At 42.3% G+C, this 12,780-nt stretch overlaps 1 pseudogene across 1 annotated transcript in view; it reads right to left on the minus strand.

The window, feature by feature from the left end:
* LOC308308959 (ankyrin repeat and sterile alpha motif domain-containing protein 1B-like) overlaps positions 1-12,291 on the minus strand; it is a 376,529-nt pseudogene extending 364,238 nt beyond the window's left edge. Inside the window, exon 1 of the transcript XR_013963389.1 lies at positions 12,158-12,291. The product of XR_013963389.1 is annotated as an ankyrin repeat and sterile alpha motif domain-containing protein 1B-like (transcript). The remainder of the gene's footprint in view (positions 1-12,157) is intronic.
* Positions 12,292-12,780: the final 489 nt, after the last annotated feature.

The raw sequence follows: 12,780 nt of genomic DNA on the forward strand, positions 1-12,780 counted from the left end.
CATCTTCATTAATGGTGGTCAGCAACAAACTCACAGTCACAATTAACAACTGTCCAATAAAAAAAAGATATCAGTTCTGTTCAGAATTTGTCGTCTCATATCTTTCCACAAAATATTAGAAAACCCTCAGTAGTGGTCTGGATAAAAGCCCGGCTCAATAAGCAGGATCAATAAGGTGCTCATTATCAATACAAATGAACGAGCTCCATCCCTTGTCACAACGATTCCGATTCGAATCGTGAATCGTGACGAATTGACGTTTCGATTCAGTGCATCGAAATCACAACCCGAATCGCCATTCACTTCTGTGCATGAAAATGTCAGTTTGTTAGAGCATAAAACCCAAAGTTTATATTGTTTATGATAAGCCTTTTGCTATTCTTATTTGTTATTTAAATACAAGTGACTTATTGAGAAACAAGCGTTTCTCTTTATGAATCAAGACAACAGCCTAAATTAATGGTCACCGTAGCTCTCAGTGCTGAAAAAGGAGGTTTCAAAAAATAGTATATCCTATATTTTATCGAAAATCGTAACGGTTCAAATCGTGACCTTAGAATCGAAAGTTGAATCGATTCGTGGATTAGGCATATCGTGACAGCCCTACAAGAGAGTGAGAGGGTAAACAGACGGACAGACCTTTATTGATCATGTAAAGGGAAATTCAATTCAGTTGTCATGGTTCATCATGACATTATATTATTACAGCAGCTATGGACAGGACAGATGCAGAAAAATAGATACAGTTAGGAGTAAATGATAAATGGTGCATTTATATAGTGCCTTTATCCAAGGCGCTTTACATAGATTGTGCATTACATTCACCCATTCACACACACATTCATACACCGTGGCGGAGGAAACCATGCAAGGCACCAACCTGCTCACTGGGAGCAACTAGGGGTTCAGAGTCTTGCTCAAGCACTCTTCGACACCAACTCTGGGGGAGCCCGGATTTGAACTGGGAACCATCCGTGTTCTAATGACGGTTTCTCTACCTGAGCCACTGCCGCCACTGAGTAACAAATAACACTAAGAATAGAAAAAGAAAGCAGAGTGAGACAAAGAGAGAGAGAGATCTGTTTGGGAATATCTGCCTTATCTTGAGACATCTCTCAAAAACGTCACCTTGTCACAGCCGGCGCTGACACACACACACACACACACACACACACACACACACACACACACACACACACACACACACACACACACACACACACACACACACACACACACACACACACACACACACACACACACACACACACACACACACACACACACACAGTTCTCCCATCATAATCGCCGGTCATCATTTTTTGCACAGCATATTTACTGAACGATAAGAGGCTACCGGTACTCATCATTTTATTTCATTTCAACCTTTATTAAATTCTCGGAAAACAGCGCTTTTCAGTACAAAAAACAAAACAACAATATGCAACAAGGAGAATTCAGGACATGTAAATGACTAGAATGACACGATCAAGAAAAACTCAATTAAAGCAGATATACAGTTAGGATTGACCAAATTTGATATATCTGATGTAAAACCACCTAGTCATAGTTATTACTTATTAGTCAGTGCGTAGTGTACGTAAAGCAGCTTAATGCTCAGAAACACAGCGGTCGGCCAGGAAACATGACCCATTAAAAACAGCAATGAGCTCATCCACTATTGATTTTCCACTCTGTGCGTGTGCATTGTCATGTACTGTACATCCATGAACCCTGTTCCATACCAAGATAGGATTCACATTGTCATGTACTGTACATCCATAGCCCTGTTCCACACCAAGATAGGATTCACACCAGCTTTTTCTTTTGAACGCAGATGAGCCTCTCTACAGTGTGTGTGTGTGTGTGTGTGTGTGTGTGTGTGTGTGTGTGTGTGTGTGTGTGTGTGTGTGTGTGTGTGTGTGTGTGTGTGTGTGTGTGTGTGTTATATTATTCATTTATTTTTAATATTTTTTGGGGAAAATGGAAAATATTTAATACAATAAAATATTTGAAAAAAGGTTAGCGAGAAAAAACACGGCCAGCTCACGTATTAGGAGGGTAGTATGAGTCACTAGAAGTTACAATGGGTTTGTATAGAAAGGGGCCCTGGATGGAGAGTGTCTGATAAAAATGAATATCAAATATCTACTGTAAATACTGAATCAAGCAAATTAAAATCTGTCCAGGGTGTTCACAAAAGACTGAGTAGACGACAAAATGACCAAAAGTTTGTCTTTTGAAAGTCGAATTATCCCTTTAATTTGGGTCTATATGGGTTCCACTTGGTTCCATATTGCAGTGTTTCTCAACCACTGTGCCTGGGGACCTTTGGTGTGCCCCTGAGAAGGGTCAAGTGTGCCCCTTAAAACTGCTTGAAAGCAAGTATTGTATTTATCAACGTGTGTGCTTGTAGATCGGCTGTTTTCACTACTGTTGTGCGACAGCCTTGTATGATGAAGCGGGGCTTTACTTTGCGAAGAAACATACAAATTCTTCCCGACAGAGACGATATTTACACCCCCGTATTAAGTCATAAGTCATATTAAGTCAGTCTGTTCTTGAGAGAATGCTATGTCAGTGGTTCACAAACCTTTTCATGTGAAGGACCCCCAAAATTATATGTATTTGGACACAGACCCCCATCTCAAAATATTTAGTTCCCGAAGCAAAATTTGAGTTACAAACGTTCGCTTTAAAAATACATTATATTCAAAGATTTGCACACATGTTCACGACTTTAAAAAAAATAGCAGATCTACAAGCTCGCAGCGCGGCTGTGAGCTTGTATATCTGCTATTTTTCTATAGCTAAAGCATTCAATAATTCTAGGCCTAAATGGGCTTTAATTTGGGGTCCATATGGGTTCCACTTGGTTCCATATTGGACAATTACCACTGAGGATTTACAGTGTGTACAGCTCCTCTAGGCAGACCTCATGACTTTGGAATGCTGTGAATGGAGGCCTTCAGATGGTTAACTATGCGTCAATTCCCAGACCGTTCCCATAACATTAGCCTGCACTACAAGCCCCCCTGCCCTGCGACCTCTCCCGTTGTCCCACCAGTCTACTAAATGGTGGGTTACACTAACCCTAACCCAAACCCTAACCCTGTCATTATGAGGCGCGCATCACACAAGCCCATCAGGGGCGTCAATTGGATATGGCAGGAGTATGCAGCTGCCATACCCTGGGTCCAGGGGGGAAAATAAAAAAAGTTACTTTTAAATATAAATCCATGAATGTCTGGTTATTATGTTAAATAAACTACAAATGCAAAATGTAACAAAATGGTCACTTTAACAAGGTATTATAATTATATTCTCCACACTTGTATTCTCCCCATCTTGACAGAATGGTATATTCCCAGGTTCCGCAGGTCACCTGCACAGGTGCAATGCATGTTTTGTTTATTGTGGCACGTTTACTAACATGCCAAGTTTAGCTGCACTTGAACAACCGTTCCAGGCTGCCATATCCAGCCTAAGAAACCATAGAAACTAAATAAATGTATCATGCCTTGTTGCTAAGGTATGGCAACATGACTGGTGTCTTCGCGCGCGTGCAAGACACCAGTCCTGTTGCCATACCTTAGCTTTTTCTGAACTGACGCCACTGAAGCCCGTCACTCACACATACGCTCTCCTTTCCGGGGGGAGACGCGTTGTACAGCCCACCCAGAGTGACAAGAGCAATAAATCTAAAATATGCAAGCGTGTAATACAGTAAACATAATGCACAAGTCTCCATTTAGATATGAGAGTTCAAAGCAACACTTAAAGATGAAGTGCCATGATCCCCCCCCCCCCCCCCACACACACACACACACCCACCAGTTCATTAAGTATGCCTGGTTGTCATGGTGGGTGGTGACCCAGCTGAAGTTAGCCACACCCACAGTGTTGGGTGAATGGTAAAATGGGAGGGGATGATTATATGATGTCACTCTGTGTTTTTGGATCGGCACTTTTGACCCACAAGGTGTCAGCCTCCAGGAAGAAATCCCAAATACAAAGGGAATACATAATTGCTCATAACAACCACATCAGGGGGTCTAATGAAGTACTGTCAATCTCCTAGACACATGAAAACCACAAAAAGTACAAAACTATGGCACCGCCTCTTTAAGGGCAGGGCAACAGATCAAAAAAGGAAATTAAAATGTGGAAAGAAAGTGCGTATGTTATAATTTCGCATTCTGTGTGTCGCGGGTTCGAGTCGAGATCCCGACGAGCTTTGCTGCGTGTCACTTCCCATCTCTCTCCACCCATTTCCCGTCAGTCTACTGTCCTATCAATAAAGGGGTAAAAGATGTGTTGTTGGCAGGCAAACGCAATATACAATTTGGGGGTGCCAGACATGAAAATGTTTGGGGAACTCTCATTTTATGTCATTCCTTCCTTGAAATATTATATATTTTTATATATTATACTTTTTTTAAGCAACTGATGCTGTTGTCTAGATCAGTGGTTCTCAACATCCCCAAATTATTTTGGGGGGTCCCCAGATGATTAACTTAATGTGCAACATTGATTTCTCTCTCAACAGTAAACAAACCAACATGAAGTTTAAGTGTATAGACTAGAGGGTATCTGCACATTTCTAAAGTGATCATTTAAGGACATTTTAATACCTCTAAAATGACAAATTAAACATTGGCCAAATTGTCAAATATTAGAGGCAGAAATTGTGAAATAAAATAGCCGATCTACATGCTCACAACGCCTCGCAACGATATAACCGTGATATACAAAATGTAATGCCATAACTCTTAGTGCTTGCAGGGTGGGGGGTCCCCAGTTAAAATATGATTATTGTGGGGGTTGTGGCCTGAAAAGGTTGAGAACCACTGCTCTAGATATGGACTATATGTAAATATCTGAAGCAGCCGAGGTGAACTCCAGAGTCCACCTTAGATAACTCGAGCTCAACTGTTGTCATGACGCCTCTTACTTATTTAATGGAAGTGTAATTTGAACTTCTTGCCTGGTGTGTAAATCATAAAATAATGTGTGTGGACGTCTGATCGGTTTACTTTAGTTACTTTACTTTGCTGCATCCGTCAATTATAGGATGGGTCGCTTGGGGCTTTAATCCATCTAATTAACTAACTCTAATTAACACAATAAACTCAGTACCCTCAAATTACAACCCCCGAAGACACACACACACGCACGCACACGCGTGCGTGCGTGTGTGCGTGCGTGCGTGCGTGCGTGCGTGGCAGGTAGCCGTCTCTCCCTTGCAGTGGTGTAAAGTAACTAATGAATTGCATTTTTTTTTAAGTACATACTTAAGTACAAGTACTGTACTTAAGTACAATTTTGAGGAACATTTACTTTACTGGAGTATTTCCAATGTACTTTTACTTCTACTCCACTACAACAGTTACTTTTAGATTTCGCATGTTATTGCAAAACATACAGTAACCACCTCAGACCTACTGTATATCAATTCAGTGTTTTTAAAGTATTTTTAAAATATTCATCTATTAAAAAAAACGGTCTGGGGACATTCTGCATAATGTGCAGGCTACTTTCTACTTTTGGTACTCCAAGTACATTTTCATAGCAATACGTTTGTACTTTTACTCAAGAAAAATGTAGGATTCCAGACTTAGGGTGCCCTCACACCAAAATACCTAGAGTGGAATCCGCCAATGCATTTCAATGAGAATGGAGCGTTTTTTTTTTTGCAGAAATCCTCAACTGGCAAAAAAGAAAACGCTCCTTTCTCATTGAAATGCATTGGCGGATTCCACTATAGGTATTTTGGTGTGAGGGCACCCTTACTTGTAACGGAGAGTATTTCTACATTGCAGTATTGATACTTTTACTTAAGTACAAAATGTGAGTACTTTTTCCACCACTGGCAGTGTACACACAGGGTGAATCAGGCACGTGCACACATAGACATCAAAGGGGGCTTGAGCCCCTGCCCTTTTATCCGTCTGTAAAAAGTGCCCTCTCCAGACCATGAATGCAGTTTTCACTATGGTGAAAGGAATGTAAATGCCCCCTCTTTCCATGCCATACCTGAAGGCAGCATTCAAGAGAATTGCCTTGTCCAAATTCTCCCTCTCTGCCCTCTCTATGTAGAAATCCATACCGTAGACCACATCTCCAGACTTGTTTAGCTCAGCGTGGTATCAAGCGCCGAAAATAGCCTACCGCTGCGACGCGTTGTGAGCTTGGAGGTCTGCCATTTTCAGTGCCCTTTTAGAAATGTCAGCCCCCGTCACTCTCTAACATTCTCTGCACGTCCCTGGGGTGAAAGGTTGCACAGTGGGGCTCACTCAGCTCGGAGGTGGATGTGTAGAACGGGTACACATTATTGTGTATCATTATTTTATGCTTTAACTATTGAAAAATAGCAGATATACAAGCTCACAGCGCCGTGAAAATTAGAATTTTGACCCGAAAGTGTCTTTTGAAAAAAAAAAACTCTGTTTCTATGTCAGCAATCTGGCCAGCCATCGTCAAAGAAAAGGTCCTTTTCACTTAAATGGACACAGGCAAACGGATGGTCAAAACGGGTCCTATGACAACAGGTATAGTGGGGTTTGCATTAAAGGGGGAACCGGCACTGTGTCTGCAACACAGTCCGAGGCACAGACAGATACAGAGATCTCCATAATGGGAATAAAGGGACACAGACAGACAGATACATATATCTCCATATATGGGCATAAAATGGACCCCGGAAAACAGATGGTCAATACGGGTCCTACAGAGATTTCAATATATGGGCATAAAATGGACGTTAACAGACAGATATCTCCATATATGGGCATAAATGGACACACGCAAACAGATGGTCAAAAACAGATCCTATGACAACAGGTATAATGGGGTTTGCATTAAAGGGCGGGACATTCATTCCTATTTACATTTACATACATACATTCTAGTTGATAATAATAATAATACTAATGATGATGATGATAATAATAATAACAATAATAAAGTATAGACGTAAAGTGAATAATTGCGACCGTCAGGGCGCAGTTACTATCAAAACATCCACTGGCTGTCCGTCAGTCTGTCACACTTTTGCCCCTAATCTTATCTCCGGCACCGCATGTGAGAAATGAGGGGCGGAGGTTGTGGTTTGTCAGACAAGGATTGTGTGTGCAAAGTTTGGCATGGATAGGGATCCATGTCAAACTTTGCACACACAATCCTTGTCTGACAAACCACAACCTCCGCCCCTCATTTCTCACATGCCCCTGTTCTAGCGCCACCATGAGGCTGCTTTTTTCTTACAACATTCATGGACACTGCTCCTACAGATCTTGCCTTAAAATCACGCAAAGTGCTACACACTATCTCGCAACTCATGTCAGCAACATGCATCTGTCACATTTCCCATATTCCCTCCTGATAGGCGACGACTGCCTTCTAAAGTTTGATGGATTGCTCCCCTTTCAAAAGATGCGCAAATCATGAACACATCATGCCTTTTCTTTGCAATTAGCCACACACATTCCCTCAACACATAGGCCTATATGCATGACACTTAACATCTTCACATCTACTTGCACATGGGCCTCTTCTAGCGCCACCACGTGGCCGATTTTTGCAAAACACATATTGGCCCGATTAGGGAGTTTTACTGGTTCATAAACACACACCCTGTTGCTTTGTCTACACAACCAACAGCAATCAGCTGTCACAATATCCATGAACAATACGACTGTACAGTACAGTACACCCCTCAGAGAGAGAGAGAGAGAGAGAGAGAGAGAGATTGTTGTAGTTGCTGTCTGGAGCATTTTTCACATTAACTCATTGGCCGCCATTTTAACATTGACTGTTTGGCTCCCCTGCCATTTTGTTTAATGAAAAAATTGATATATTTTTTTTATATTGACATTTTTCCTAAATTCTGTATTCTGTATTTTGTGTCATACAGGACCTGAATTGAAACAGGACCACCTCTAGTCTCACCAAAAAATAAAACAAATAAATAAAAAGCTTTTTTTTTCTATAGTTGCAGCCATCTCAAAATAGCCATTTTTGACCAAAATCCAGCTATAATTGAAACAACTGGAAATATTGACCTTTTTGTGATCGATCGCTTTTCAAGTGGATAACTCACTTGATATTTGTCTTTATGGCTTCAGGCATTATCAGATAAGTGTACTAATGTAATTATGTAATAGGATTTCTTTTTTTTTTAATTTTCTGTTTAGAAAAATGCAGAGAAACATATTTTTATTGGCTATGTCTGACCATACACTCAGCAATTTCACATATATACTACTGTATATTGCAGTATTTATGTGAGCATTTATGTGAGCCCCCACTTGGGGGCGCTTTCTCTCTGTCTCTATGTGTCTGTTTTCGGTCTCGGATGGGTTTTGATCTGTACAGGTGCACACACACAAATAGACATCAAAGGGGGCATGAGTCTTTTTTCTAACATGTCCTAGAATGTGAAAATAGCAGATCTACAAGCTCTACAAGCTCAACACATCGCTCTGTGACACATTGAGAGCTTGTAGAGCTTGTAGATCTGCTATTTTCACATTCTAGGACATGTTAGAAAAATGTCTCCCCCTGCCCCTAAAAAAATCCTCTGCACTGCCCTGCTAAACAGCTCCTCTGCGTCTTTGCTCGTTAGTAATCAACACTAGTTGATCTCTTGCTTTTTTGGAGGAGCGTGGTGGGGGAGCGTGGGAGTTTTGGTGGTGGTCCACGACCACCACCCTTGAGAAGTGTTGGCTGGAGACCAGGCAGGGTAGTGAGAGGACGGACCCCCTTTCAGGGACCACTTCACTTGTCTCTGAATCAACTGGATCGCGTCGTGTGAACTTTATGTAATCGGGCAGTTTTATTGATTGATTTTGTAAGAGTTGATTATCGTGTTCCCACTGCTCTGCTGAGCGAAGCGTTGAGCCCGCGGACCCCCCAGGGACCCCCTTTTGCAAAGGACCGCCTGTTGACAATGGCCTGCTTGGCTGCTTGTGGACCATTACAAAACAATATATTATAGCCTGGATATATGGATTATACAGTAACCTGTGGATACTAATCAACCATCATCATTCTCAGGTATGTTTTAGAAGCATTTATATGGCGAATTGGCGATAATTTTTTTGTGTCTTGAGAGAGAGAGAGAGAGAGAGACAGATCTCTGAATCAGAGACTCTGATAGCACTATTTCTTTATGGGACTGTGTGCTGATTAGGACAGGGGGACCACTGAAACAGACAGTGGTCGTGGACCACCAGCCAGCTAAGAGATGTGCACACACACACACACACACACACACACACACACACAGCTGTTTTTTTCTTCTCTTTTTTTTCGGCTGCCAGCCTTTTGAGCTCAAATGCGTCTTTTGCCAATTAACTGTGGTTGGGGAGATTTATACATTTGTATTGCAATTTGTACATTATTACAGTCTTTTTTTCAAACACACTTACTTTGATGTGTGATATTTTAGGTTCCCTTTAAGATAAAAGGCTCAGAATTTGTCACGAGCAGGGGGAGAATGTAATTAAACATTACATTATATAAAAGCTAATTCTCGGGACTATCGGGGCCTGGCGGGGAGCGACATTGGGATTTTTCTCGGGACTATCGGGGGGAGGCGGTCAATGTGTTAAGTTGGTAGTAAAAGTGTGCACAGTTCTGCATAGACCATAGTGTTTCTGCATAGACCATAGTGTTTCTCAAAACTTTCAAAGGCCAAGGTCTTCCCCTTAACTCTGACAAGTGTACAAATGGAACCAAATCATTTCATTTGGTTCCATTTGTACACTGTCAGAGTTACAGACTGGCATGGGTCCATTTAACAACCCCCCCCCCCCCCCCCCCCCCCCCCAATTAAGGAACCCACAGAGAGAGTCCCTGGAATCCACTTTGAGAAACACTGCTTTAGACCAGTGTTTCTCAACCACTGTGCCTGGGGACCTTTGGTGTTGCTGTTTTCACTACTGTTGTGCGACAGCCTTAACATACACCCCCGTATTATGTTGGTGTGCCCATGGATTCTTGGGACATGAAAAGTGTGCCCATGCAGAAAAAAGGTTGAGAAACACTGCTTTAGACCATGTTGTCAATAGATATTTCTCTCTCTCTCTCTCTCTCTTCTCTCTCTCTCTCTCTCTCTCTCTCTCTCGCACTTTTCACCAGGTTAAAGGACAACTTTAGTTTTTTTTACAACAAGGGTTCATATTTTAGATTGTAATTAAAGAATATAAAAGATGAGTGTTAAAATGATTTCATTTACTTCTTTCTATTGTTGTAGAGATTCTTATTTCAGTGGTTGGGGGCATGCGTACAAGTGGTTAAATATGTCATTTTACACAGAATAAGCGCAACCTTTCATGGTTGGATGTGACTTATGGGAGCTAGAAGTGTTACTGTAAACAGCAATAAAGAAACTGCTGGCTTATTCTGTGTAAAAATACATATTTAGCCACGCATGCCCCCATGCGCATGCATGGCCCACATTTTAGCACGGTAAACGCCATAAAACAAAAGAACGAAGCAAATGAAAACATTTTAACACTCACATTGTCTTTTCTCGAATAACAATCTAAAATATGAACCCTTGTTGTAAAAACAACAAAGTTGTCCTTTAAACATCACCAGATTCTGACTAATAATGGGATGTCGGAACAATGAGATTTCGGACCAATGCCAAAGGTTGTTATTATCTCTCTCTCACCTCAGTAGACTGGGCAGCGGTATGGACCCGGAGGCTGAGCCCAGGAGGTTTCTGCATAGACCATAGTGTTTCTGCATAGACCATAGTGTTTCTGCATAGACCATAGTGTTTCTGCATAGACCATAGTGTTTCTCAAAACTTTCAAAGGCCAAGGTCTTCCCCTTAACTCTGACAAGTGTACAAATGGAACCAAATCATTTCATTTGGTTCCATTTGTACACTGTCAGAGTTACAGACTGGCATGGGTCCATTTAAACCCCCCCCCCCCCCCCCCCCCCCCCAATTAAGGAACCCACAGAGAGAGTCCCTGGAATCCACTTTGAGAAACACTGCTTTAGACCAGTGTTTCTCAACCACTGTGCCTGGGGACCTTTGGTGTTGCTGTTTTCACTACTGTTGTGCGACAGCCTTAACATACACCCCCGTATTATGTTGGTGTGCCCATGGATTCTTGGGACATGAAAAGTGTGCCCATGCAGAAAAAAGGTTGAGAAACACTGCTTTAGACCATGTTGTCAATAGATATTTCTCTCTCTCTCTCTCTCTCTCTCTCTCTCTCTCTCTCTCTCTCTCTCTCTCTCTCTCTCTCTCTCTCTCCTCTCTCTCTCTCTCTCTCTCTCGCACACAGCAGATAACAACCACTACGGTTTATCACAGCGAATAGCCCTCCCACAGTAGCTACAGCAGCAGCAGCAGCACACTATGGTACAACATTACAGTATATGGGGGGACTGCTCATAATTCAGAAATCTCATTAGTCCTACATCTCATTTGTCCGAATTTAGTTAGGGTTAGGTTTAGGCATAGTTTTACTGAGGTTAGGGTTTGAGTTAGGTTTAGGCATAGTTTTACTGAGGTTAGGGTTTGGGTTAGGTTTAGGAATAGTTTTTACTGAGGTTAGGTTAAGGTTTAGGTTTAGGCATAGTATTTTTCACCAGGTTAAAGGACAACTTTAGTTTTTTTTACAACAAGGGTTCATATTTTAGATTGTAATTAAAGAATATAAAAGATGAGTGTTAAAATGATTTCATTTACTTCTTTCTATTGTTGTAGAGATTCTTATTTCAGTGGTTGGGGGCATGCGTACAAGTGGTTAAATATGTCATTTTACACAGAATAAGCGCAACCTTTCATGGTTGGATGTGACTTATGGGAGCTAGAAGTGTTACTGTAAACAGCAATAAAGAAACTGCTGGCTTATTCTGTGTAAAAATACATATTTAGCCACGCATGCCCCCATGCGCATGCATGGCCCACATTTTAGCACGGTAAACGCCATAAAACAAAAGAACGAAGCAAATGAAAACATTTTAACACTCACATTGTCTTTTCTCGAATAACAATCTAAAATATGAACCCTTGTTGTAAAAACAACAAAGTTGTCCTTTAAACATCACCAGATTCTGACTAATAATGGGATGTCGGAACAATGAGATTTCGGACCAATGCCAAAGGTTGTTATTATCTCTCTCTCACCTCAGTAGACTGGGCAGCGGTATGGACCCGGAGGCTGAGCCCAGGATCCCTCCTCTCCTCCCCGTCAGTAGTTTCTCCACGGTGGCCACATTGCCGGTGCGGGCGGCTTCCAGCAGCTCCTGCTCCTTGCCCATGATGACGACCAGCGATCCAAAGAAATTACACAGAAAAACACGCAAGTTTCACGCAATAAAAGCACGTATAGGAGGTATCATATAATCCGTTCGTTGGTTGGTTGGTTGGTTCTGGGTCGGGGATACCCCAGGCAGCCCCCTCCTCTCCTCCCCACCACCCACCCCAGACTCTGTGATGGTGAGCTTAGTAAGAAGCCATCTGAGTGGAATGGTTCATCCTCCTTCCAACGGCTTCCAAAGGTTCACCCTCCACCCGAACAACAACAACAGCAACCGTCCGGTCCGTGTCCCGTCGACGCGATGCTGCAGAGCGGATCTGTGGCTGAGAGGCTCAGCTCGGCTCGGCTCGGCTCGGCTCCCCCCGGCCCCGGCCCCGGCCCGTTCAGGAGGACCACCGGTCCATTTTCTCCGAACACAAAAACGGAGCCGAACGGAACCGCTGTTGTTGGGTGCCGTACTGGCGTGCAAAGACAGAAAGGCTGCAGACTG

This window comes from Nannobrachium achirus (assembly GCF_963921795.1).
Source record: "Nannobrachium achirus genome assembly, chromosome: 23".
Taxonomy (NCBI): domain Eukaryota; kingdom Metazoa; phylum Chordata; class Actinopteri; order Myctophiformes; family Myctophidae; genus Nannobrachium; species Nannobrachium achirus.